This window comes from Heterocephalus glaber, unplaced genomic scaffold (assembly GCF_053883595.1).
Source record: "Heterocephalus glaber isolate CG9 unplaced genomic scaffold, H.glaber_assembly_v1.0 deba00001428, whole genome shotgun sequence".
NCBI lineage: Eukaryota > Metazoa > Chordata > Mammalia > Rodentia > Bathyergidae > Heterocephalus > Heterocephalus glaber.
In genome coordinates, this window is record NW_028258293.1 from 26791069 (window position 1) to 26817037 (window position 25969).

The 25969-nt window shown below is 42.8% G+C and overlaps 1 protein-coding gene across 10 annotated transcripts in view; it reads right to left on the reverse strand.

Moving 5' to 3' along the window:
- Nucleotides 1–25969, reverse strand: part of Numa1 (nuclear mitotic apparatus protein 1) — a 67379-nt gene that overhangs the window by 38785 nt on the left and 2625 nt on the right. For 3 of the 10 annotated variants that reach the window (XM_087211856.1, XM_021243346.2, XM_021243343.2), the window contains exon 1: nt 164–314. The exons of 2 other annotated variants lie outside the window; for them this stretch is intronic. The gene's annotated coding sequence lies outside the window, so the exon portion shown is untranslated. Of the gene's footprint in view, nt 1–163; nt 412–587; nt 714–18109; nt 18252–25969 lie in introns of those variants that run through there. 5 more of the 10 variants (XM_087211853.1, XM_087211855.1, XM_087211854.1 and 2 more) reach the window with 5 other exon arrangements.

Here is a 25969-nt window from a genome sequence, read left to right on the forward strand (position 1 = left end):
GAGGACGCAGGCTGGAAGCTCAGTCCCCAAACAAGAGAGGGCGACAGGGTGGGGGAGGGCGAGAGCGCGCAGGCAAAAATCACTGAAGTGCAGCAGCGGCAAGAGAAAGCCGAACTGTGGCAGAAACACACAAAACGCGTTCCCGGCGGCCTGCCTGACAAACCTGAGGTCGCCCGCCGGACACTCCCTTCACGCTTTTCCACCAGGGCCTAGGGGAGCAGCGGGGGCCTGTCCATCTCAAGCCAGCCACGGGAGGCTCAGGCCGCGGCCGCCCGAGTATTCGGACAGTCCCTGCATGGAGGCAGGCAGGCAGGCGGGTGGGCGGGCGGGCGGACGGCCAGGGCAGGGCAGAGCAGGGAGGAAGGCAGGGAGCAGAGGCCCTAGGAGCCAGCAAGGCGCAGGCCTGGGACTGGGCGGCTTCCTGCCGGCGTAGGCGGGCGTGTCTGAGGCTCACACAGGCCGCCCGCCCCAGCCCGCCTACCCGCCCGCTCACACACAAAGCGCCTGCCTCCTTACGTGCGCGAAGCCTGCCCTGGGACATGGCCTCCCCCAAGCCCATTCCCTGCGGGAATCTCTCTAGCCTGTACCTTCTTCGTGGCAAGGCCAGGATGCCGCACCGTGCCCGCTCCTCCCCCTCGGCCACCCAAACAAGAGGCCCAGGCAGATTCTGGCCCTAGAGCGCAGGCCTGCGCTGTCCCGTCCGGGTGGCTCCGTGCTATTGTCGACTGTGGAATGGCCGCCAAAATCCCAGCTGTGCTGCCAGAACCTAATCCCCTGTTCCGCCGAGTATTTGTGGGGAGGGGCCGAGGGGCCAAGGCGCGGGACTGAGTTCGCCAGGCACTGGCTGGAGACCTTAACAGACACAGGCACTGGGACTCATGGGCAGAGTCTGAAGCTCTGCCTCTCCTACACACCCGAAAGAAAAGATGTCTGACTCTTGAGGACAAAACCACAGCATTTCCACCCACTGAGCAGCGACCTTCAGGAGGCTGTGGGAGAAGCCCATCAGACAGTCCAAAAGAAACCCCTCTTCTTCCACCACAAACATTTAGTCAGCACCTACTATGTGCAAAGCACTGCAACAGGACATTGTAGGGAGTATCCAAAGATAAATTTAACCCAGCATCTGCACTGAGACAGGTTGTAATTCCACAGGAAATCGGAAATGGACTAAAAAATTATATTTCAAGAGTATGAGCTAACTTCTACAGAAGATGTAAAAAAAATTCTACGCAGTTGAGAGTAGGGAAGAGTTGAGAAAATGAGGTATTTTGCTCTGGATCGTGTTTTTTTTTTTTAGTACCGGGGATCAAACTCGGGACCTTGCGCTTTGGAGGCAGGCGCCAGAACCACTCAGCTAAATCCCCAGCCCAACTCTGGATCTTGAAGTACACAGATGGAAAGGGAGAAAGTGGGGAGGAAGGGAGAGCAGAAAAGGTGTGAAAGTAGTAGGAGAGGGCCGGGGATTTAGCTCAGTGGTTCCGGCGCCTGCTGAGCAAGGGCAAGTTCCCGAGTTCGATCCCCGGTACAAAAAAAAAAAAAGGTTATTTAGTTGTTTGTCTTTAAACATAGGGCTGCGATGTGAGAACTATGCTCCAGGCTTATTCTGGCACACAAATGAATGAAACTAGCAGCAAAGAGGTGAGGCAGGAGACTGTCCCAACAGATGGGATAGGTAATGAGGACACAGAGGCTAAAGTAAGAGAAAGGAAAGAAGGGGAATAGAGGTACTGAGACAGGTAAAGAACTGATAGAAAGCAAAGAGAGGTCTGGGCACTGTTGTGCATGCCTGTAATTCCAGCTACTCAGAAGGCTGAGGCAGGAGGATTTCAAGTTCAAGGCCAGCCTGGGTAACTTGCCTGAGATCCTGTTTCAAAATTAAAAATAAACAAACCAGGCAGTGGTGCATGCCTGTAATCCCAGCACATGGAGGGCTGAGACAGGAGGATCACTGCAAGTTTGAGGCCAGCCTGGGCTACATATTGAGTTCAAAACCAGCCTGAACTACACTGAGACCCTGTCTAAAAAAAAAAAAATTTTTTTAAATGATATATAGCTCAATGCAAGGCCCTGGATTCAATCCCTAGTACCACAAAAAGAAAAGGAAAAAGAAAGAAGAAAAAAAAAGGGAGGCTGAGGCAGGAGGATCGCTGTGAGTTAAGAGGCCAACCTGGGCTACATAGTAAGTTCAAGGCCGGTCTGAACTGCATAGTGAGCCCCTGTCTCAAAAAAAAATTAAGGAAAAGAAAACAAGCAGAAGAAAGAACTATACAAGGGAGGAAAGTATGGGAGAAAATATACAGAATCAATCTGAGGAGATGAGGGTCAGAACAAGAGAGAAAATGGCATAACCAGTACCAGGTAATGCTTACTTGCTCCAGGCCCCTGACTGTCCTACTGACCTAATGGGGGTTAATCTCCAAGCTTAAACACCCCTTAGTGAAGTGGGTGCTATTATCATCCAACTTTACAGATGATGAGGAAACTGAGCCACAGAGATTAAATCATTTGCCCAAGATCTACACTGAACTCTCTACCACTTGCTAACTATGTGACCCTGGCAAATAGCCTCTGAGTGTCAGTGTCCCTTCTATACAATAAGGATAAGGACACCTCTGGTATAAGATAATGAGGGTTAACGGAATAACATCTACAAGGTGCCAGCACCCTGGCTAGCACAGAATAATCGCAGTGGGTACTTCACAAAGGTTAGTTTCCTAGTTGGTATTTTGGTTTCTTGTTACCAAAATGTCACAACAGAGGTGACATTTGTTGGAAAAGCTGGAGACGGTGCTTGCTCCTTTTGGGGCAGGGGACTAATTCCTCAGGATGACTGCCACCTTCCCACAGTTTGGCTCTCAGATTTTAATTTAGGGGCCAGCTCAAATCCCAGCTTCTCCAATACTGAACTGTGTTATCTTGAAGGATAAATTAGACTGTGAGGGGACAATCACTTGGGAACTTTCTATGTTATGTTTATTGTATGTTTGAAGTTATTTTTCATTACCACCTATGTATTACATTGGGTGACAGGAAAAATGATCTACATACTGTATTTAGCACCTGTACTGTTTTTGTATATTTGCATGAAAGTCTTATCTTCATATCTAGAGTGTAAATTCCTCAACTGGGCATAACCCAGTTTCTGTCTCTGTCTCTCTCTCATCTGCCACAGAACCTAGGATACTAGGGCTCCTTAAATCTGTTCTCCTGAACTATACATCTGAATGATATGTTTCCAAATCCAACCTTTTGGCCACCAGAAAATGACTATGGTGAGCGGTGGGGATGAAATCAAGACACACTGCTGCAGAGACTTCCCATAAGCCTTTTTCTCCCAGGCCCTGTAGCTTTCCCACAATATCATTTGCAATCTGTAGTTGACAGTCACACCTAGTAGAAAGGAAAGTTCTTATTCAAAGAGACACCACAAAAGCAAAGGCAAAGCAAATGCCAAAATTTTTTACAGAAAATCAATGTGGCAAACATTACTTAAAGGCCGGCACCATCAATATTCCAGAAAGTGTATGGATGACCAGTGATTTAGCTCAGTGGTGCTGCCACCTGCCTCTCAAGTACAAGGTGCTGAGTTTGATCCCCGGTACCAAAAAAACCCAAAAAAAACAAGAACAGAAAGTGTATGGGTAAAAATAGAAGGCAGGCCTGCTCGAACCACTCTGGCCACATCTGGCACTGCATCAGCCCTGAAGCTTGCGCTTCCGGACAGAACTGATACTGTCTCAAAGTAAGAGGGGCCCCCACCCACACAGCCTAGACTGTACCCCAAACTCAAGGCAATAGCTTCCAGTCAGAGGCTGAACGGTGCTCTGGAACCTCTCTTCCAGCTGGCCAAGCTTCTGGACCAGCTCTTGGAGCCAGCCAGGAAGCCTGGCCAGCTTCTGAAAACAGCCTCCCTCTCCTCTTCCCTCCCTCTGGCAGGGCAGAACTGCCCCAGCTGCAGCCTCGCCAGGGGGCAGGTAGGCCACATGGCTCCTGCCTGATTCCACACGGCTCCACTCACTGTCCCCTGAAGATGGAGTAGGAGCAGGAGAAGAGAAAAAGAAAAGAGCAAAGCAAAAAGGAAGGAAGGAGGGAAGGGAGGAAAATGGCTAACAAAATTGAAGCAAGTGTTCAGACAAAAGTTGTGAGGGGATGGTATTCAGTTAACCGCACAGTAATATGAAAGGGCCTAGTAATAGTCCATCATCTGAGCTGGGTGGTAGGTGTATGAGTATTCATTTTATTATTTGTTTAAAACATCAATATTATGGTTTTTAATAAAAATATTACCATTTATTTTACAATTTGAACAAAAAGAGAGTAAATCCCCTGCGACTGCCCAGAACTCGGCCCCAGTCTTACCTTGTAGTCATTTATGCCCCAACCCCTGCCAGGCAGGTCTATAAGCCTACACACTGTCCTAAGGATCAGATACGATGGCTGTGTACAAGACCCAGGTGTGGTGCCACATGCCTGTAATTCCAGCACTTGAGGCTAAGGCAGGAGGATCACTGAGAGAGCAAGGCCAGCCTGGGTTACACAGTGAGTTCAAGGCCAGCATGAACTACATAATGAGACCCTGTCTCAAAACACCACCAAAAATAAAGAAAGAAAGAAAGAAAGAAGAAGAAGAAACAGGGAGTTAGATTTTTTGGAGATAAAAAAGGGAAGGGGGGGATATAAAAAATAATCAAGACCAAAAAAAGATCAGGACATAACATACACATGTACTAATTCTGGAAAACAAGTGTAATTACTACATATCACATAATTTTTAAAATGATGGCTGTATGAAGGATTGGCTCTGGGGCAGACCCTGCTGGGCTCAAACTGTCTAACACTCACTACTATGTGACCTTAGGCAAGTTATTTAATCTAATTCTCAGTTTCTTTTTCTGTAAAACAGGGATAATCACAGTATTTACCTCAATGGGTTATTGTGAGGATTTAAAAAATTAAAGCTTGGGAAGTGTTTAGCATAGTGCCTGGTACACAGTAAGTGCTCATTAAATGTTAGCTATTAATTACAACATAACAGCCACAACAATAATGATAGTGTGAAGGTATTTATTGTGTCAGGACATCAAGTGGCAGAGAAAAGAGCAGAAGGCATTGTGTTAGGCTGTTTTAAAGATGAGGACATTTGAGGCCCAGGAACTAAGTGACTTCTTTACATGAGTTAGTGACTTAAGCAGTGAGTGAGCTGTCTACCACATGTCTACATTCTCCACTGCTCTGGAGTAGACAATCATTGAATGAATGAATAAAAGCTAGCAGTCTCAGCAGGTCAAGCCTTATAGTACTTCTTCCTTATAAAATCATCTCTAATCAAAACAGCTCCAATTTCAAAAGTTATCACTAAAGAATTGTTTTCTGCTGGGCATGCCAGCGCATGCCTGCAGTCCCAGAACTAGGGAGGCTGAAACAGGAGGATCACAAGTTCAATTTCAGCCTGGACAACTTAGTGATTTAGTGAGACCTTGCCTTGGAATAAAATATAAAAAAAGGGGCTGGGGCTATAGCTCAGTGTGAGCTATAATCCCAGTACTTAAAAAAAAAAAAAAAAAATCTAAGGATGAAAGAACTTTACAAACACTAGAGGACCAAACTCCTCTGAAGCTGCAAACAGCAGAAAGAAGCCTCTACCAGCAGGGCTGGCAGAGCGCTCCAGGGAGAAGGCAGGGCTGAAAGGCAACACTGCTTTTGGCGTTTCAGAAGCAAGGCCTGCAGCTTAGTTACTCGGAGGCCTCATTCTCCCTCTCCAGAGAGTGGTGGCTGGTTAATGAGTCAGTGTGGGTGAGCCCAAGGCTTCCTGGGGGAGAAGCACAGAAGACAAATCAGAGCCCAGAGAGGATTCATGAGAAGATTCAAGGGCCCCCCTCAGTTTTTCCTCAAAGAGGCCTTTCTGGGGCAGGTATGGTGGCACACGCCTGTAATCCCAGCACTTGTGAGGCTGAGGCAGGAGGATCACCATGAGGTCGAGGACAGCCTGAACTACACAGCATGACTTAAAAACCAAAAAAGAAAAAACAAAGGTATTCATCCTGTTTCACTATCAGAGAGGAGTAAAATCACCCTGTCCCTACAAGCCACTATCTGGCATAGTGTTTGCTCACAAACACAGAACTGATGATAAAAAGCCAGGGCCAGGGATTTAGCTCAGTGGCACCGTGCCTGCCTCTCAAGCACAAGGTCCTGAGTTTGATTCCAGGTACCGAAAAAAAAGGGCAAATTTGTAACTGTAGTAGAAAACAAACTACCAACATTGAAAGCCCCTGGAGGTAAATTCTAGAGCTAGTCACTTGCTAGCTATGTGGCTCAGAGCAAGTCATTTGCCCTAGCTTGGGTCTCAATAAAGAAGATTGGGTTAGATCCTATCCAAAAAGATATTATTTAGGGCTGGGGATTTAGCTCAGTGGTTCCACCACCTGCCTCACAAGTGCAAGGACCCGAGTTCAAACCCCGAGTTCGAACCCCGGTACCAAAAAAAAAAGATACTATCTAAAGTAACTTTTCTGCCAGGCATGGTGGCACATGCTTGTAATCCCACCACTTGGGAGGCTGAGGCAGGAGGATTGCCACAAGTTCAAGGCTAGCCTGGGCTCCACAGTGAGCTCAAGGCTAGCCTGAACTGAATAGAGATCCTGTCTCAAAAAAAAGTAACTTTCGGGCCAGGGATTTAGCTCAGTGGTTTTGCCACCTCCTGCGCAAGCACAAGGACCTGAGTTTGATCCCCGGTACCAAAAAAAAAAAAAAAAAAAAGAATAACTTTCAATCTCTAAAAATGTTCATGATTATTTCCACAGGATACCTTTAACAACAAATAATCTTTTTGTGGGGAGGAGGGTACTGGGGATTGAACCCAGGACCTTCACACTAAGGTACACTCCTAGCCCTTATATTTTGAGACAGTTTCACTACATTGCTAAATTGCCAAGGTTGGGCTCAAACTCATGGATCCTCTTGCCTCAGCCCCTCAAGAGTGTTTTGGTACCATGACCAGCTAACAACAAATCTTGCAACAGAACTAGACTCAATCTCATCAAAATATCACCAGTTAGGGTTTCTTTTCCACATGCCATAATCCCACCACTCAGGGAGTCTGAGGCAGGAAGATTGCCATGAGTTTGAGGCCAGCCTGGACTACACAGTAAGCTCAAGAATAGCACAGGGGCCGGGGATTTAGCTCAGTGGTTCCAGCGCCTGCCTTGCAAGCACAAGGACCTGAGTTCAATTCCCGGTACCAAAAAAAAAAAAAAAAAAAAAAGAATAGCCTGAACTACAGAGCAAGACCCTGTCTCAAAAAAGCAGGGGGGAGGGGGCCTAACCAAATAAATAACACTCCCACCCCAAAAACGGCACTTTGTTTATCATCATACCTGGTTCCAGGTCCAAAGTAAGGCACATATGGCTGCTTGGCTGATACTGTAATGAAAAGAGGAGGCCCTTGAAAACTAGTAGCACCAATTTATTAACCTGGCACATAATGAAAGGTGGCTGGTGCTATACTCAAGGGATTGCAAGGTAGGTTTGGGGAATGGTGTTTAACATGGGCATGATAAAACAAAACCTTAAAATGTGAACAGATTTCAAGAATTTAAGGAAGGCTGTCTCATACCTCAATTAATCCCCCAAAAGAGCCTTAGGAGACAAGCATGTTTATCCCAATTTTATAGATGAGAAGCCTAAATTTCTTTTTTAGCCTAAATTTCACTAAGAAGAAAATACCGTACTTGTCCCTCAAGGTTAAGAGTCAAGGTCAGAGCCAGAATTCAAACTTCTGTATTTTGGTTTTTTTTGGTACCGGGGATTGAACTCGGTACAGGATATCGAACTCAGTACTTTGTGCTTGTGAGATGGGCGGCGGAACCACTGAGCTAAATCCCTGGCCCGCAAAACTCAAACTTCTAAACTAGACCCACACAGCTCAGCTACCTCCTATCAAAGCACCTCTGCAGTCATTGTTCCTGCTGTTTCTGCCACAGCTCATGAAAAGGATGACAGTACAGGTATCATCCCCATCTTTTTTTTGGGGGGGGGATTGAACTAAGGGCCTTTTCACTAAGCTGTATTCCCTATTTTTTTTTTTTTCGTACCAGGGATCAAAATCAGGACCTTGTGCTTGTGGGGCAGGTGGCAGAACCACTGAGCTAAATCCCCAGCCCCCTGCTATTTTTATTTTACTTTATCATAAGGTTTCACTGTCACTAAGTTGCTCAGGCTGGGCTCAAACTTGCTATCCTCCTGCCTCAGCTCCCAGAGTGCTGGAATCACAAACACGTGCCATCACACCCAGCTCATTATCCCCATCTTTAAACCTGCTAAGTAACTTGATTATTACTGGATAAAATAAATTCCACATTATCTGGCACCACTGAGAAGTGCAATATTCTACACAGCTATTTTCCTAGTAACTGAAATCTCCCCTTTTAAGGCTAAGTCTTTTTTTTGTTTGTTTTAAGACATAAGTTATGGAGATCCTCAAAAAACTAAAACAAAACAAAAAGATGTGTTATGTACATGTACCATCTCCAGACAAGGGAAGTAAACATTGTATACTACAAACATGTACTAATAAAAAATTTTAAAAACCCAAAACAGGGGCCAGGAATGTGGCTCAGTGCCACAGTGCCTGCCTGGCAAGCACAAGGCCCTGAGTTTGATTCCTCGTACCAAAAACAAAACAAATGGGCCGGGGATTTAGCTCAGTGGGGCTGCACCTGCCTGGCAAGTGCACAGTCCTGAGTTTGATCCCCAGTACTGAAAAAAAAATTTATAAAGGAAATGAAATATAATATTTTTTTTTTGGTACCGGGGATCGAACTCGGGATATTGCGCTTGTGAGGCAGGCGGCAGAACCACTGAGCTAAATCCCTGGCCCTGAAATATAATATTCCAATCTCAATTTGGGGCTTACAGTCTTGTAGAATGTATCTCCCAGTACAAGCTCTTTATTTTAGTGATGAGACTAAGGCTCTCATTTAACTGTCGTTAAATGACCTTATTACATTAAAGCTCACACATCAGAAAGCTGAGAACAAGGACAAAGGTGTTCCTTGACTCTTGGTTCTATCTACTACCCAAATGCCTCCCTTAAGCCCATACTAACTTTATTTTAACTTTCATAATTCTTTACTCCATTAACTCACTAAATAAAAGTCACCTATTAAAAACCAATTAAGATGAAAAGATGTTTAGGAAATTCATTTTTTCCTTATACAAGTTTCTTTTCCTTGTTCTCCAGAAACAGCGAAGCAATACAAAGATAGACAAAATTAATTTCCAAGTCCTCCCACAAGAGGAAAAACAACATTTTTTCTATGCTCCCCCAAAACATTAAGTACAAATATATCGGAGGGCGTTTTTTATTGTTTTCTGTCTTTAGAATTCTAGGCATACACTTTTACACATTGCTCTGTTTTACACATTGCAACCTGTTTATCTCAACATTTCATCAACATCTTCCCAGGTGACAACAAGTAAAATTCTAACTCATATTTTTTAAAAGCTGCTTAACACTCCATATAAAGGAAATATCATAATGTGTTCACATATTTTTCCACTGATTGGACCTAGCTACTTTCAATTTGCTACCATTTCAAACAATGCTGCAATGAATTTTTTTTTTCTTTTTTTTTAATAAAAGGAAGGGAAAAAGTATTTTGACACACTTTTTCTGTTGTTGTCCTATGTTTTGTTTTGGTTTTTTTCCCAACATTTCCCATATATATTTCCTCTTATGCAGTCTAAGCTGAGAATGACATGTAAATGGGTCACTGCGAAATGCAGCAATTTAATTTTTCTCCAATCAAAATCAGAAACAAACCAGTACGATCTCACTTCTATTAACTTTTTTTTTTTTTGGTACCAGGGATAGAACTCCGGTCCTTCTGCTTGTGAGGCAGGTGGCGGAACCCCTGAGCTAAATCCCCAACCCCACTTCTATTAACTTTTGAAAGTTTACAGAAGTTAAAGTATTTTTGCTTCTATGTTGTCCTGTTTTGATTGCTCCTTTCCTATCATCATCCCTTCCTCCTTTGGTCATAGAATTATTCTGAGTCCCGTGTGATAACAGGACAAAGGAGTCTGGAAGACGGCCAAGATATGAGATAGCTTTAATGGAAGCTATTTTCATTTTTGTTTTAAACATGAGATTCTCAGAGAGGCTACACAGCAAGTAAGTAACAGACATCAAAAACTTTTAACAGCTTTCTATCAAAGCTAGGCCTCTGACTCTCTGACAAGTGTATTTTCTACTATCCACAGCTCAGCAAACTATGGCTGGCAGCTAATAAGCCCACATTTTTTTTTTTTTTAATTTTTTTTGGTACCGGGGATCGAACTCGGGTCCTTTCGCTTGGGTAGCAGGTGTGGAAACCACTGAGCTAAATCCCTGGACCAAGCCCACATTTTGTAAATCAAGTTTTACTAAAACACACCCATTGCTACTCGTTTACAGACCATCTAAGGCTGCTTCTATTCTCCAGCAGCAGTAGTTAGGAGCTGTGACCATGTGGCCTGCAAACCCTAAAATATTTACTTCCAGGGTCTAAATAGCAATAACCCACATGCAGTATCTAAAGGAAAGCTTCTCAATGGGAAGTAAGTGCAGTCTAAATGATGGCATGGCCTTGTTACAGAATTATGGCTCATTTTCAAATTAATTTATATGCAGTATGAGTCTGGTATATAATATTAAAGGAAAGAGCTCAAAACACACACATGATGCTGGGATTTAGCTCAGTGGTGCTGCCACCTGCCTCAAAAGCACAAGGTCCTGAGTTTGATCCCCCATACCCCCCCAAAAAAACCACACACTTGAAATAAAAAAACTTCTGCTGCGGGTTTTTTTTTTGGTACCAGGGATCGAACTCGGGTCCTTAAGCTTGTGAGGCAGGCAGTGGAACCACTGAGCTAAATCCCCAGCCCTGCTGCTAGGTTTTGACACTAATTCTAAAACGTTCCCTATGCACTATTCTTCATCTTCCTTTGTTTCTTTAATTTCAACTGATGGAAAACAGATCCAGTCCTTCAGTGACTTTGACAAGCTATGTAGCTCCCATCCACACACCACAATGATAGCATGAAAGCAAAGCAAGCCTCCCTGTCTGCTAACTACCATCCACACAACACAAGCCTCTTCCCTTTCAGTAGATACAAGACTCAACAGGAGGCAGCTGAACATTTCCAGCACATCAAGCCAACTGTTAGAGGAGACAGGGCACTCACTCACTGACTCTTGTGACAAAGACAGGCTGATTCTCTCCTCTAGATCTGACTCTTCTGAAAATCCTGGCCATGAAAGTAAGATGTCATTACTCCTGGAAACTTTAGGCCATTCAGCTCGAGTAGGGATAGACATGAAGAAGCCACCATACTTTCCATGAAATTAACAAATGGATGTTTATTGTATGTCTTCACTTTCAAGCCGGGTACATTAATAGAAAGTAGAATGGAGGATACCAGGTTAGGGGGACAAGAAATTCGTATTATGGTTTAATGGGTACAGTTTTTGAATGAGATGATGCAAATGTTCTGTACAGAACAGATACACAACAATGTGATAAATCTTATATAATAATTTTTTAAAACATGAGGAAATACTCGAGAAATGTTGAAATTTTAAAAAATATTTAAAGTTGGTATGGCCCAACTTATACTATTATTTTGAGACAAGATCTTGCTATGTTGTCATGTTAGCCTGGGTACAAGGGATCCTCTCGCTTTCTCCTGCCTCAGCCTCTTGAGTAGCTGGGATTACAGGCCTGTGCAACCACACCTAGCTTTTCAATTTACTTGCTTTTTTTTTTGAGAGAGAGGGTCTCCCTACATGGTTCAGGCTGGCCTCAAACTCATAATGACCTTCCTGCCTCAATCTCCCAAGTGCTGGGATTACAGGCGTGTGCCACCACACCAAGCTCCCAATTTATTTTTTAAAGAACATGTATGTGGCAGTTAAACTTAGTTGTATCAACTTTTTTTTTGGTACCAGGGATTGAACTCGGGACTTTGCGCTTGGGAGGCAAATGGCAAAACCACTGAACCACTGAGCTAAATCCCCGTGTATCAACTTAATTAGCTTGGGATCCACTAGGAAATAAGTAAAGCACACTTCTGGCCATGTCTGAGCAGGTGCTGGAGATGTGACCTTGGGGACTCTATTCCCTTACCCCTTCCTCTCTGGCTCTGTGGACCTCTTCTGCTGCCCATAAACTAAGCAATCTGCTCCACCATGCCCTGCAGCCATGCTATGTCTGCCTTGAAGCCAGTCAACCACAGACCGAATCCCTCTCCAACTGTCAGCCAAATAAATCTCTCCTCTTTTAAACTGTGGGTTTTGAGTAGTTTGTGCTAGCAATGGGAAAGTGGCTAGCAGGATCTGCAAATGTTTATAGACAAATAGGTAAACATAACATTTACACACACACACTTGTATAATTGTGATGTGTACACTTTTGTATACTTACAAAGCAGTAAAACATTTCTGAGTTGCAGAATTATGAGTGGTTTTTACTTTTCTCCTTTAAAGCCTTATTTTTCATGTTTTAAAAATTAGTATAAACTGGGTCAAGTGGCACATGCCTGTAATCCTAGCTACAAGAGAGGCTGAAGCGGGCTGGAGGTTTAGCTCGGTGGTTCTGCTGCCTGCCTTGCAGGTGAAGGGTCCCGAGTTCCATGCCCGAGTTCCATCCCCAGTACCAAAAAAAAAAAAAAAAGAGGCTGAAGCAAGAGGATCACAAGTTTGAGCCCAGCCTGGGCAACTTAGCATGACCCTATCTTACAATTAAAATGGGCTGGGGATGTAGCTCAGTGCTAAGGCCCTGGGTTCAACCTCCAGTACCACAAAAAACATGTAGCATGATATTGAGAAAAAAAATTTCAAATTATTTAATAATCAACTTAGACATATCATGAGAAAAATAACCACAAATGTAGATGAAAATGTATGCCTAACAATGTTTACGGAAATATGTAACAGAAGATACTAATACATAATGGTTACTTCTAGCTGGGCATGGATGGCACACACCTGTAATCCCAGCACTCAGGAGAGACTGAGGCAGGAAGGTCACCAGAAGTTTGAGGACATAACGAAATCCTGACTCAAAAACAAACAAACAAAAGGATTTATTTCTTTCATATATTACCTTTTATTACTTAGTGGGATTATGATTTTATTTTCTTCTTTATGTTTGTCTGTATTTTTCACATTTCCTACAAGTATATAACTATCATTCAGATTCCAAAAAATGTGTTTAGCTTCCATCCCACAATCAAAAGCCCACTACCTGTGAGAAATTTTATCTTCAGAGGGTTAGCACTTGTAACCAACCCACTACCCACTAACAAAAAGACTATACAAAATGTATATACCTATGAAAACCTTCTGAGCTGGGCATGGCGACACACCCTTATAATCCCAGCACTCTGGGAGGCTGAGGCAGGAGGATTACAAATTCATGCCAGCCTGAGCAATTTAGCAAGACTCTGTCTCAAAAAATAAAAAAGGGTTGGGATACAGCTCAGTGCAGAGGCCCAGTACCATTAAAAAAGAAGAAAAAGGGCCAGGGATTTAGTTCACTGGTACCACCGCTTGCCTCGCAAGCGCAAGGTCCCGCGTTTGATCTCCAGTACAAAAAAAAAAAAGAAGAAAAAGAAAAGGAAAACATCTTTAGGGGGTGGAAAGCTTAGCTGAAAGGACAGAGCTCCAGCGCTTGTCAGGCAGGCACTGCTGAGCTACATCTCTTGCCCTAAGTAGAAATGTTTCTTAATGACCTTTCAGGTAAGATTTCTGGCTTTTGAGGAATACTATACCTTTTGTCCTTGGATTAAGATTCAGGCAGGGGCTGGGGATTTAGCTCAGCGGCACTGCACCTGCCTAACAAGTTCAAGGTCCTGAGTTCATCTTTGGTTGGGAGGTGGGGGCGGTGGGACAGAGCTGTGATCACTTCTGGACTTCCTGCCTTTTGAGTTGCTTTAGTAACTATAACTGAGGAATCAGTACCAGAATATGAGATGCCTAACAAACTACTATGAGAACCAGGATCACTGCTTTCTCACTCTTAAGTCCTAAAACCTTATACTTCAAAACAGACCAAATATCTAAATAACATGCATTAGGTCATCTTACTATATACATCAAAAGTACTCAAGGGCCAATTCTATTCAGAATAAAGTCCAAACCTTGTAGCATGATGCTTAAGGTTCTTCATAATCCTGCCTTCCAACTTCCTTCCCAGCCTCACCTCCAGCTCATTCTCTGAAAATATTGTCTATTTCAGACACATTTTCCTCAAACATGGTAGGCATTTTCTAGGCTTTGTGCCTTTGCCCATTGTGTGACAGTCCTGAAACTCTGTTTTCTAAACCTACTGAACTCCTCCTATTCATTCCAGCTGGCTCAAACGCCTCTGCCCTTTAGAAGCTCTCTTGGTCCCCCCACCATCAGGTACAGCTGTTCCATCCTCTATACACTCTTAACTCACTTGTTCCTCCACACAGTGATTTCATTCCTCCTTGGGTCCATGCTAGCGGTATGTCTCACATAACCAAACTCCTAAGGAACAGAAACCATCTTATTCACTTAACACCACTCCAGCAAAACACCTGCACACAGTAGGTATTAAATAATACTGCCTCACCACACAGTCATCAACTGCCCTAATCTAGTAAATTCTTTCAGGGAAGCAGCCGGCGAAGCCCAGTGTTCAAAGACAATCCTTCTAATTTTAAGTCATACACCTAGCATGAGAGGCCAGCAGATATCATGGGCCTGCCACTTTAAAGAGACTGGCAAGCTGTGTTTATAAAATCGTAATTAAAACTAAAGGGCACAGAGGGAAAGAGAAACAGGGAGATTGAGAGACATGGGTTCAATCACTTCTCGACCTTTTGGCTAAGATCAAGTGGAGAGGTATGGGTTCTACAGGTTATCCCCTTCTCAGTGTGGAGCCTAAATCTTCCAGCCTAGATAGTGTCTAGTGAGCTTACTAAGAAGTCTATTGTCTCTTGGGGACATATGCAGGATATAAGTATTAAAAAACAACTGATTAGGCCACTTTGTCTCTCCACCAACCTGCCCTGCTCTTGGGCATTTAATTTCTAATTGTGGTTACGTAGGGCTTTTTCTTTAAATGAATTCCACTGCTCCAATCACTCAAAGAATTAGAAAGGCTTGAAATTAACAGCAGCAAAGAGAGTCTCTCAGTCCTCTAAATCAAAACAACTGCACTGTCCACTTTGAGGAAAGTTCCCCCACCTACTTTAAACAACAGGTCCTCCTAAGGAATGACTTCTCTCAGCACCAGCTTGTCCTGGGACTATTTTTCAGGAGAAAGCTCCCAGGTGCCTACTTTTCCCTAAACTGCTACTTCATGTTTGATAAGTTGTGACTGTAAGTAAAGAGTAGCTGAGGGAGTAAAAAGGAGATTCCACTCCCACCCCCAGAGTCAAGCAGCCTGGCACACATAGATACTTCCCCATCACAAACCTTGTTAGACCTATCTGTTTTTTGTTTTTGTTTTTCCAATACTAGGGATGGAATCCAGGGCCTCATATGTGCTACATAAGTCTCCTACCACTGAGCTACATCCCCAGCCCTTTTTATTTTCAGATAGGATCTCATTTAAGTTACCCATTCTGGCTTTGAACTTTTGATCCTGCCTCAGCCTTCCAAGTAGCAGGGATTACAGGACTACCTGATTTTCAGATATAGAATGCTTAGCATCTCAACACTTTCAACATAAAAATGAAGAAATTAAGGCCTAGAGTAAGAGAGAATTGCAAATGTACATAGTGACTTAGTGACAGAACCTAACAAAACTACTGCAGTATTTCCAGGAACAGATTCTAATTTTAATGCATTCACAATAACTGTCTCTCTGTTTTGACCACCCCTCATTTTCCAGCCTGCCCCCACCCTTTCTCAAACCTGCTGCTGCTGATGCCTGCTGACAAAAAAATAATGCAAGCCAGGTGTGGTGGTACACAACTGTAACTCCAGCACTCTGCGAGTTGAAGGCAGGAGGATCATGAGTTCAAACCCAGCCTGGGAAATTTAGTAACTTAGCAAGACCCTGTCTCAAAATTTAAAAAAAAATAAATAAAATTTAAGACCAGGATGCAGCTCAGTGTAAAGATCCTGGGTTCAATCCCTAGTACCGGAAAAAAAAAAATCAGTGAAGTGATTTAGTACATCATTTCTTCTACCAAAGACTGGAGCTACCTAACCATCTCCTTCAGACACACCACCTGAATATCATCCTGACTGACAATGGCATGTTGGTGAGTATCACCTGCCAGGTGGAAAACTCCTAAGTTGTGTGGGTCTTCTGGGCAAAGAAACACAACGGCTCCTCAGCTGTCATTTCCTACAGCAATATGTTCTTGCTTTTCAGCCCTCAACATGTTTGTGATTCTTGCAGACTATCACACCAAGAAAAAAGCTAATTTTCTCCACTAGTCACCTTGACCTAGAAGCAAGCATATGCGCAGCTGAGAATAAAGGAAATTGACTCCTTTTCTAGCAAACATTTTGCATCTGATTCAACCAAATGAAAACTGTAATTGAAATAGTCTCTGCAGGAAGCTATTTACTTTTAACAATTTTAGCACTGCTCAAAGTATTTAGAATACTTCTTTGGGAACTGCCTCTAAGCACTATTCCATGTGAGACAGAAAAATTAGGTCTTACTGTTTTATAGTGATACCTCATTTGTCAGCAAAAAGGTAATGCCTTGTCTGATTCTTTGGCTCACAGTATTTTCTAGTTATTTCCAAAAACTGAATCTACCAAGCAAAAGTAAAGATTTCCTACTCAAAAGATTGACTTGGGGGCTGGGGATTTAGCTAAGTGGTTCTGTCGCCTGCCCTGCAAGTGCAAGGACCCAAGTTCAATCCCTGGTAGCAAAAAAAAAAAAAGAAAAAAAGATTGACCTGGGGTTGGGGGGCAGGGGTAGCTCAATGGTAGAGCTCATGCTTACCACACATGAGGCCCTGGGTTCAATTCCTAGCACCTCACTCCCTAATAAGAAGACTGGCTTGTAAGTCAAAGTTCTGAATGCTAAGAACATACCAGAATAAATGTAAAGACAGAACATACTTCCTTTGAGGGAAGAAACTTATATACATTATTATTGTCCTATAATTACAATGGAGGGGATAAGATACATACATTATCTGTCACAGGTACTAAAAATAAACTATTACAGTCAGGCACAGTGTAATCCTACGACTGTAATCGCAGCTACTCAGGAGGTTAAGGCAGAAGGATAGCAAATTCAAGGTCAGCCTGGGCAACTGAGACCCTGTCTCAAAATAAAAAAGGGCTGGGGGTTTAGCTCAGTAACAGAGTGCTTGCCTAGCATGTACAAGGCCCTGGGTTTGATTCCCAAGTACTGTAATAAGCAACAAATAAACAGTTATGTTACAATCAAAAATTTTGGTCCTGGAAAAACATCTCCAAGATCATACACTCAAACTGTCTATTTTTACATATGAGGAAACTACATTCTATCGAGGTTAGGCAATCTGTCCCATCACACTGCTAGTTAGCAAGTCAGGATAACAAACCCAGATAACCTGACTCCCAGCATACTTCCACCAAATGTCCCCTTTCAGCTCCTCACTTCTTTCATCCCTCTGGTTAAGGGGAGGTAACCTGGGGACACAAAAGCACACCAAGAATGTTTCTGAAACCCGGTGGATGAGAAATGGGCTAAAGCCTAGGACCTCTCTGTAGTGACATAATATGCATGAGCCTATGGTCAACCTACTCCAAAACATGGTCCAGTGAAAACTTCTGGACACTCCCTGCTGTGATTTGAAAAATATATTCATTAAACCTCTCAACCCACCTCCTACAATAACCTATTTGCTTCAAGTGATTAAAGAAAGATACCTTAAAGAACCTGGATCAGGGAAAAAGAAAGTAGCAGAGATCCTGCTCAGGAAAAAGCTGACCTGCCGGGGATGTAGTTCAGCGGCACCGTGCCTGCCTGGCAAACGCAAGGTCTTGAGTTTGATCCCCAGTACTGAAACACACACACACACACACACAAAAGCTGACCTATGAGAAAGCAGCGAGAGGGCAGGAACCATCTTGCCTTACCTTGTAGTAAAAGCATCCGAAGGCCAGGACCCAATGATCCCGCGACAGGCTGGATTCAAATCAGCCTCCACCCCAGGGAAGAAGGAGCCAAGGGACAAGAATGCTTGTTCATTCTCCCATTCCATCTACTGTAGGTCAGCTCAGGTCAGCTCAGCTCAGCTCCATATCATCCTGGGTAGCCCCGGCGTTCTCTGGATCACACAGCAACCAGAAGGGACACCATGCAAGCCAGGTCAGCAGGGTGAGTCAGTGACAGAGCAGGAAGAGTCACTGGGGCAGAAATTCTGGCCTCCTGTGGCAAGAATGCCAAGCCACACCTCCACTTGGTCAGCACAGAGGAGGCTATAGCCTTTCAGGATTCCAGTTTCTAAACCAGGAAGGACCCTTCCTCAGAAGCTCCACACCAGTCAGTTTCGAGAGTGTCTCCTCCACTCAAAAACCTTACAGTATTCTTCTCCCTGAAGCACCAGATCTAGTCTTTGGCTAACATTCCAAGTCCTCCACTGTATGCCCTCAAGTCATTTATTCACCTTTATTCCCACAACTCCATAAAGTAGACTGGGAACTAATCAGTCCAGTCTTCCCACTTCTCTGTGTGTAAGCCAAGTCCCATCTTATATGCCTCAGCTGTCCAGGAGTGGCAAACTCAAACACCTGCAGAGGTCAGGCAGGTGACAGACACGGATGCTCCAGTGGGGCACATGGCAGAATTAGGGCGTGCTGCCCCTCCTAAAGGCATTCAAATATTTATGTAATATTTCACTCTGAGCATCACAACAACATTTTAAATAATGATTAATAGTCTATCTCGTAGGCTGGGGATTTAGCTCAGTGGTTTCGCCACCTGCTACGCAAGCGCAACGACCTGAGTTCAATCCCCGGCACCAAAAAAAAAAGTCTATCTCGTAACCAAGGAAACTTCCTCAAGGTCAGACAGATGATAAAACTCTGAGCACAGTCTGTAGACCTGTCCTGTCTAAAGCCAAGGCAAGAGCTCTATACCATTGGGCTTCCCAGCAGTACAAATACCACGGAAGATGCAGAGCTCTTAAATTCACTTCTCATAACATACAACCTTAGTAGCAGGACAGGAAGCCCAAAATCACAGTTTATCTACTAACCACACCCCAAATGCCTCAAATTCTGTCCATCTTCCAACCCCCATCTTTCTCCCACTCCTCACTCCTCACTAAAACCATCAGAGAAGTACAGACTCAACAAATGCCCATTCAAAGAACGCAGCTGCTGCCCATACAGAAAACCAAATGATGAGGTCACACTGCATCCACCTTGCCATAGGGCACTGAAAACTTGCCTGCAAAACAAATGTCTCTGGCAGGTTAAGCACTCAAGTGGTCAAATAAGTATGCAGTCTTTACTTCTTAACAGATAAATCAGTCCTCAGTTGCAATAAGGCAGAAGAAATCTGTAAGGCTGAATACTTACAAAACTGCTATACAGATTCAATGCAATCCCGATCGAAATCCCAAAAGCATATTTCACAGAACTAGAGAAAACAATCCAAAAGTTCATCTGGAACCAGAAGAGACCTAGAATAGCAAAAGCAATTCTAGGCAACAGAGACATGGAAGGGGGTATCACAATTCCCAACCTGAAACTGTACTACAAAGCCACTGTGATAAATACACCATGGTACTGGCAAAGAAACAGAGCCAAGGATCAGTGGAATAGATCAGAAGATGCAGAAACAACTCCAGACATACTCAGCTACCTCATCTTTGACAAAGGAGCAAACCATCCTCATTGGAGCAAAGACAGCCTCTTTAATAAATGGTGTCGGAAAAACTGGATTTCAGCTTGCCAAAGATTAAAAAACTAGACCCTAATCTTTTACCATGCACTAAACTAAAATCGAAGTGGATTAAAGATCTAAATATTAAAACAGAAACACTAAACTTGGAAGACAAGTTAGGTAGAACTCTCGAAGACACTGGCATAGGAAAGGACTTTATGAACAAATCCTCAGTAGCATGGGAACTAGCACAAATAATCAATAACTGGGATCTCATCTTATTAAAAAGCTTCTGCACTCCAAGAGAAACCACCAAAAGAGCTAAGAGACAACCTATAATGTGGGAAAAAATTTTTAGCAGCTGTACCTCAAAGGTCTACTATCTAGAATATATAAAGAATTGAAAAAAATCAGAGCCCCCCAAATTCAAAGACCCAATTCAAAAATGGGCATCTGAAATGAACAGACATTTCTCAGACAAAGAAGTAAAAGCAGCAAATAAACATATGAAAAAATGTTCAACATCACTGGTCATTCGAGAGATGCAGATGAAAAGAACACTGAGATTCTACCTCACTCCAGAAAGAATGGCTGCTATCAAGAAATCAACCAATAATAAACGCTGGCGGGGCTGTGGGGAGAAAGGAACCTTTCTCCATTGTCGGTGGGGGTGCAGACTGGTGCACGCACTGTGTAAATCAGTATGGAGATACCTCAAAGAACTAGGGCTAGAGGTCCCATTTGACCCAGCTATTCCCCTGCTGGGCATCTTCCCCAAAGAATTAAAAGAATCATACCACAGTGATATATGTGCACCCATGTTTATAGTGGCACAGTTTGTAATAGCTAAAACTTGGAAACAGCCCAAGTGCCCATCAACTGGAGACTGGATAAAGAAGATGTGTGTGTGTGTGTGTTTTTTTTATAAAATGGAGTACTACTCAGTCATAAAGAATGAGAAGCTAGAGAAATTTGTAGCTAAATGGATGCATATTGAGGCCACACTCTTAAGTGAAATAAATAGGACACATACGTGTAAATACCGAATAGTTTCTCTAGTGTGAGAAACTGAAAGTGTAAATAAAGATTAAAATGATTAAAACGAATAATTGATAATTTGAAATAGGAAAAGGTCCAAAGGGGTAGGAGTGGTGGGAGGGGAAGGAGAAAGGAAAGAAGGGAAAGGAAAAATTATGAGAAAAGAAAAAAAAATGGAAACAAAATCTATGTAAATAGAGAAGGGTGGAGGGGGTGAAGGGAGCACAGGTAACGTGGAAAAAATAAGAACCAAGATACATCATGTACAGGTACAAGCAGCCAATGATAAATGTAAAAGTATTGATCCCCGGTACCAAAAAAAAAAATAATAATAATAATGATAATAATAATTAATAAATGTAAATACTTGCTTTTAAAAAACTGTCAAGGACAAAAGAACCCCCATGTTTTTAGATTTCACCTAGCAAAAAGGTCTTAAGTTTGATGTTACCAAAAATAACAAGAAACAATTTAATAAAACTAAGTGTAAAATCCTGTATTTGGAAAAGAACCAAACAAATACAGAATGCTAGAGACTTACTACAGTGGTTCATATTAAAAGGTCTCCTGAGAAAAAAGCAAGCTGCCTAAGAGGGAAGGCAAAGAGGCTATGACTAAGTACACTCTCACTGAACCATGAACCTAACAGAACTATCCAACAAATGAATGCGGTCTCAAGTTAACTGCCAGAAGACAACTTGGTCCCCCATCTTTGAAGAGCACAGTCAGAGTACACGTAAAGAATGCCAATGTCAATGAAGGTGAAGGAGGGCCGGGGATTTAGCTCAGTGGTCCTGCTGCCTGCCTTGCAAGCGCAAGGTCCTGAGTTCAATCCCCAATACCAAAAAAATTGAAGGTGTGAAGGATCTAGCAATTTATTGTGTCAAATGTGGGAGAAGAACTACAGATGTTCAGCCAGGACAGTACATGAAAAAAAAAATTTCAAATATTATGTGTATCTGTCGTGCAGATGAGAAGAAAGAACATGCTCCCCCAAGTAGATAAAGCCAGAGCTAACGAGTGAAGTTATAGGAAGATAGACTGTGGCTTGATATAGGGAAGAACTTTCAGCATATTACAGAGCTTAAGAATGTGAGATTCAGAACGCAGAATGCTTGGATGAGGACACCGACTCTACCATTTACACAGTATGGGTTTGGGGAGGTTGCCTAATCGCTCTGTCCTTTGGTTTCCCTGCCTGTAAAAGGGAATAGTTATAACAGAAATAGCAGCTCCAATAATGTGTTTAGAACAATGCTTGGTTCACAATATATGCTGAAAAAAGTCTGCTATTACTGTTACTAACTGTTGTTATAATAGGCCAGATAATCCAAAAACCTTCCTACTAAGTATGTCTGGAAATGCTTAGGAAAATATGATAAATATCCTTTTAGGCTGTGCCTGTTGTTAAATTAAGCTCCATACTACCCTGCTGTACTCTGCTTTGTGTTGAGGCTGGGACTCCAAGTCCATTTCACTTTTGCCAAATGGCTCTCAGGTTCAACAGGGCATAATAAAGGGAAAATGAAAGGGAAGAGGAGGCTACAGGAAACTTTCTCTTTGTAGGGCACTGCTGCTTTCTTTTTTTTTTTCATTAACTTTATTGGTACATTTTAGGTATACAATACACTTACATTCATCACTGGGCTCTTGTACCTTCACATGCTTTATCTTGGTTATTTTTTTCCCCATTCCCCTGCCTTCCCTTCACCCCCTCCACCCCTCCCTATTTACAGACTTTGTTTCCATTTTTCCTTTTCTCATAATTTTTATTTTCCTTTCCCCTTCCCCTCCCACTTCCCCTACTCCTTTAGACCTCTGCTTCCTATTTCACATTATCAATTATACATTTTGAACCTTATTTACATTTTAAGTTTTTCACACCAGAGAAACTATTCGGTATTTACACGTGTGTCCTATTTATGTCACTTAAGAGTATGGCCTCAATGTACATCCATTTAGCTATAAATGTCTCTAGTTTCTTATTCTTTATGGCTGAGTAGTACTCCATTTTATAGAAAAACCATATCTTCTTTATCCAGTCTCCAGTTGATGGGCATTTGGGCTGATGGGAGGGCACTGTTTCTTAAGGACAGGAACTGGTTCTGCCCAGTTTCTTTCTAAACTCCCAGAACCAGCCTGGCTAAGGACCTCAGAGGCACCTGCATCAGCTGGGGAGGGTTCCCCAGGGCCTTCCTGTGAGCTCCCAGGAAACTAGCAGCACCAGGCAACACCTTTTCCTTAGAGAATGTAGGTGTAGCTCCTCCAGATCCCTCAGGATTCCAGGTTCTGATAACCCCAAACTTTCTCCCTTTTGTTTTTCAGTCCTGGATGAGAAAGCTGCTTAATGCAGTTATTTTATCAAAGTTACTCTAAAAGGTTCCCTTTTTGCTTCTCTGGCCTTCAACAAGGATTCAAAGCAATTTCCTCTATTGAGTTTACACTATTAAAATAACGACTTTCAGATCAGCGCAATGAATGGTGCACTTTTGTAACCCTGGCTGCTCAGGACACTGAGGCAGAAGGATCAAAAGATCGAGCTCTAGCCCGGTGTGGTGGTGCACACTTGTTTTCCTAGCATTTAGGAGGCTTAAGTAGGAGGATTGCCATGAGTTTGGGGCCAGCCTGGGCTTCATAGTGAATTCAAGGCCAGCCTGAACTATACAGCAAGACCCTGTCTCAAAAAAAAAAAAAAAAAAGCTCAAGGCCAGCCTGGGCAACTTAGACTTTGTCCCAAATAAAAATATAGTGCTTGCTTCAGCAGCACACACACCAAAAATAAAAATATAAAGGGCTCAGTGTGAAGTCCCTGGGTTCAATTCCCAGTACTATTTAAAAACAAAAAAATACAAAACAAGACTTCTGGGCTGGGGATGTACCTCAGTGGCATCACACCTGCCTGGTAAGCACAAGGTCCTGAATTCAATCCCTGGGACTGAGAAAAAAAAAACAAAACAAGACTTCTGTTTTGTTCACTGAATCCAAATTGGCACATAGACAAACTGAATTCACAAGAAAGTAAGGGAAATCCCAGGAACCACAGACAAAGCTGAAACTGGATTATTGGGCTGATGGCACAGCTGTCCTTGTGGTGTGAGAAACGATATTCTCCTAAGTCCAGGATACAGATCTTCTCCACATTTACCCATTACTGGGGACTGAACCAGGGACTTCGAACTGAGCTATATACCCATCCCTTTTCATTTTTCTAAGATAGAGTCTCAGTAAATCACTAAATTCCCCAGTCTGGGCTCAAACTTGCAATCCTCCTGCTTCAGCCTCCCAGAATCCTGGGTTTACAAGCATGCAGCACAACACAGGATACAGATCTTGAGCCAACAAGAGACAACTGAGATCTGTGTGCCCTGTGTAGAGGCTAAGACACCAAGGAGACCCCTCCAGTAAAAAGACAGACTAAAAAAAAAACTATCCACAAGGGAGTAAGGAAGTTTGCCTTGCTCACCTAATGAAGTAGAGGAAAAAAATACCTTCTAGAAATTCAAAACCATGTTGTAGCCAGGGATTTAGCTCAGCAGTTCGGACGCCTGCCTTGCAAGCACAAGGTCCCAAGTTCAATTTCTGGTACAAAAAACCCCAAAACAAACCATGGTGTATAAAACATTGCATTTGGAGTTCAAATTTACACAACTATGACCTGGAAATCTACAAATAGAGCAAAATTACAAACACATTGGTCCTAGGATAGGAATAGCACTGAGTGCCAAACAGAAGCAAACACAAAGCTGCTCCAGGAGATACATAGTCAATAAACACATGAAAAAAACAGAGCATGGTGGTACATGCCTGTAATTCCAGCACTCAGGAGGCTGAGGCAGGAGGATCTCCAAGAGTTCAAGTCCAGCCTGGGCTACATAGTGAGTTAAGGCCAACCTGAACTACATAGAGAGATCCTGCCTCAAAAAACAAAAATAAAAAACAAGACAAACAAAAAAACACATGAAAAGATGTTCCGCATCATCGGGTATCAGGAAAACATGAATTCAAACCACACACTACTACACCTCTGTAAGAATGACTAAAATTAAAGACTGATACTACCAAGTGTTGGCAAGAATATAAAGCACCTGGAGCTTTCATACTTAGTTGGAAACATAAAATGGCACAAGCACTTTAGAACACCAGTAATTTCTTTAAAAGTTAACTGAGGCTGGTGATGCAGGCCTATAATCCCAACACACTGGGAGGTTGAGGACAGAAGATTAGAAGTTCAAGATCAGACCAGGCAAATTAACACAACCCTATCTCAAAATTTAAAAATAATAATAACAATTAAAGGCCTGGGGATGTGGCTCAGTGTGAAGGCCCTTGGTTCAATCCCCAGTACCACAAAAAACAAAGTTAAACATATATTTACCACACAATCTAGCCATTCCACTCCAAAAAGAAAGAAAATACAGCTACATAAATTACTATGTGGCTGTGAGCATAATTCTATAGAGTAACACCAAAAAGCCAGAAATTAAATTAAATTACATTTTCAAAGTACCTAGAGAAAATATTTGGAAGCCCAGTTCCCAGCTAAAGTGTCAATCAAGACTAAAGATGCTGGGGATTTACCTCAGTGGCGCCGCATCTGCCTGGCAAGCACAAGGTCCTGAGTTTGATCCCCGGTACCAAAAACAAAAAAGACTAAAGATAAGCTTGATGTGGTGGTACATGCCTGTAATCCTGGCACTCTGAAGGCTGAGGTAGGAGGTTCGAAGTGAGTTTGAGGCCAACCTGGGTTACATAGTGAGCTCAAGGCCAGCCTGCACTACAAAGGGAGACCTTGCCTCAAAAAGAAAAACACATTAAAAAAAAAACTAAAGATGAAATATTTCTTTCAATAAAGTCAGTGTTTACCACTTTCAGACCCCCACTACAGGAAACATCTAAAGAAAGAATAATACACAAGAAAGAATGGTAGGGAAAAAGTAAACATACATAGGTAGGCAGAAGAAATCACTAACATCACAAAACAAGTATTATTAATCAGAACTGTTTGAGCTGAAGATGTAGCTCAGTGCTAGAACACTTGCCTAGCATGTGTGAGGCCCTAGGTTCAGTCA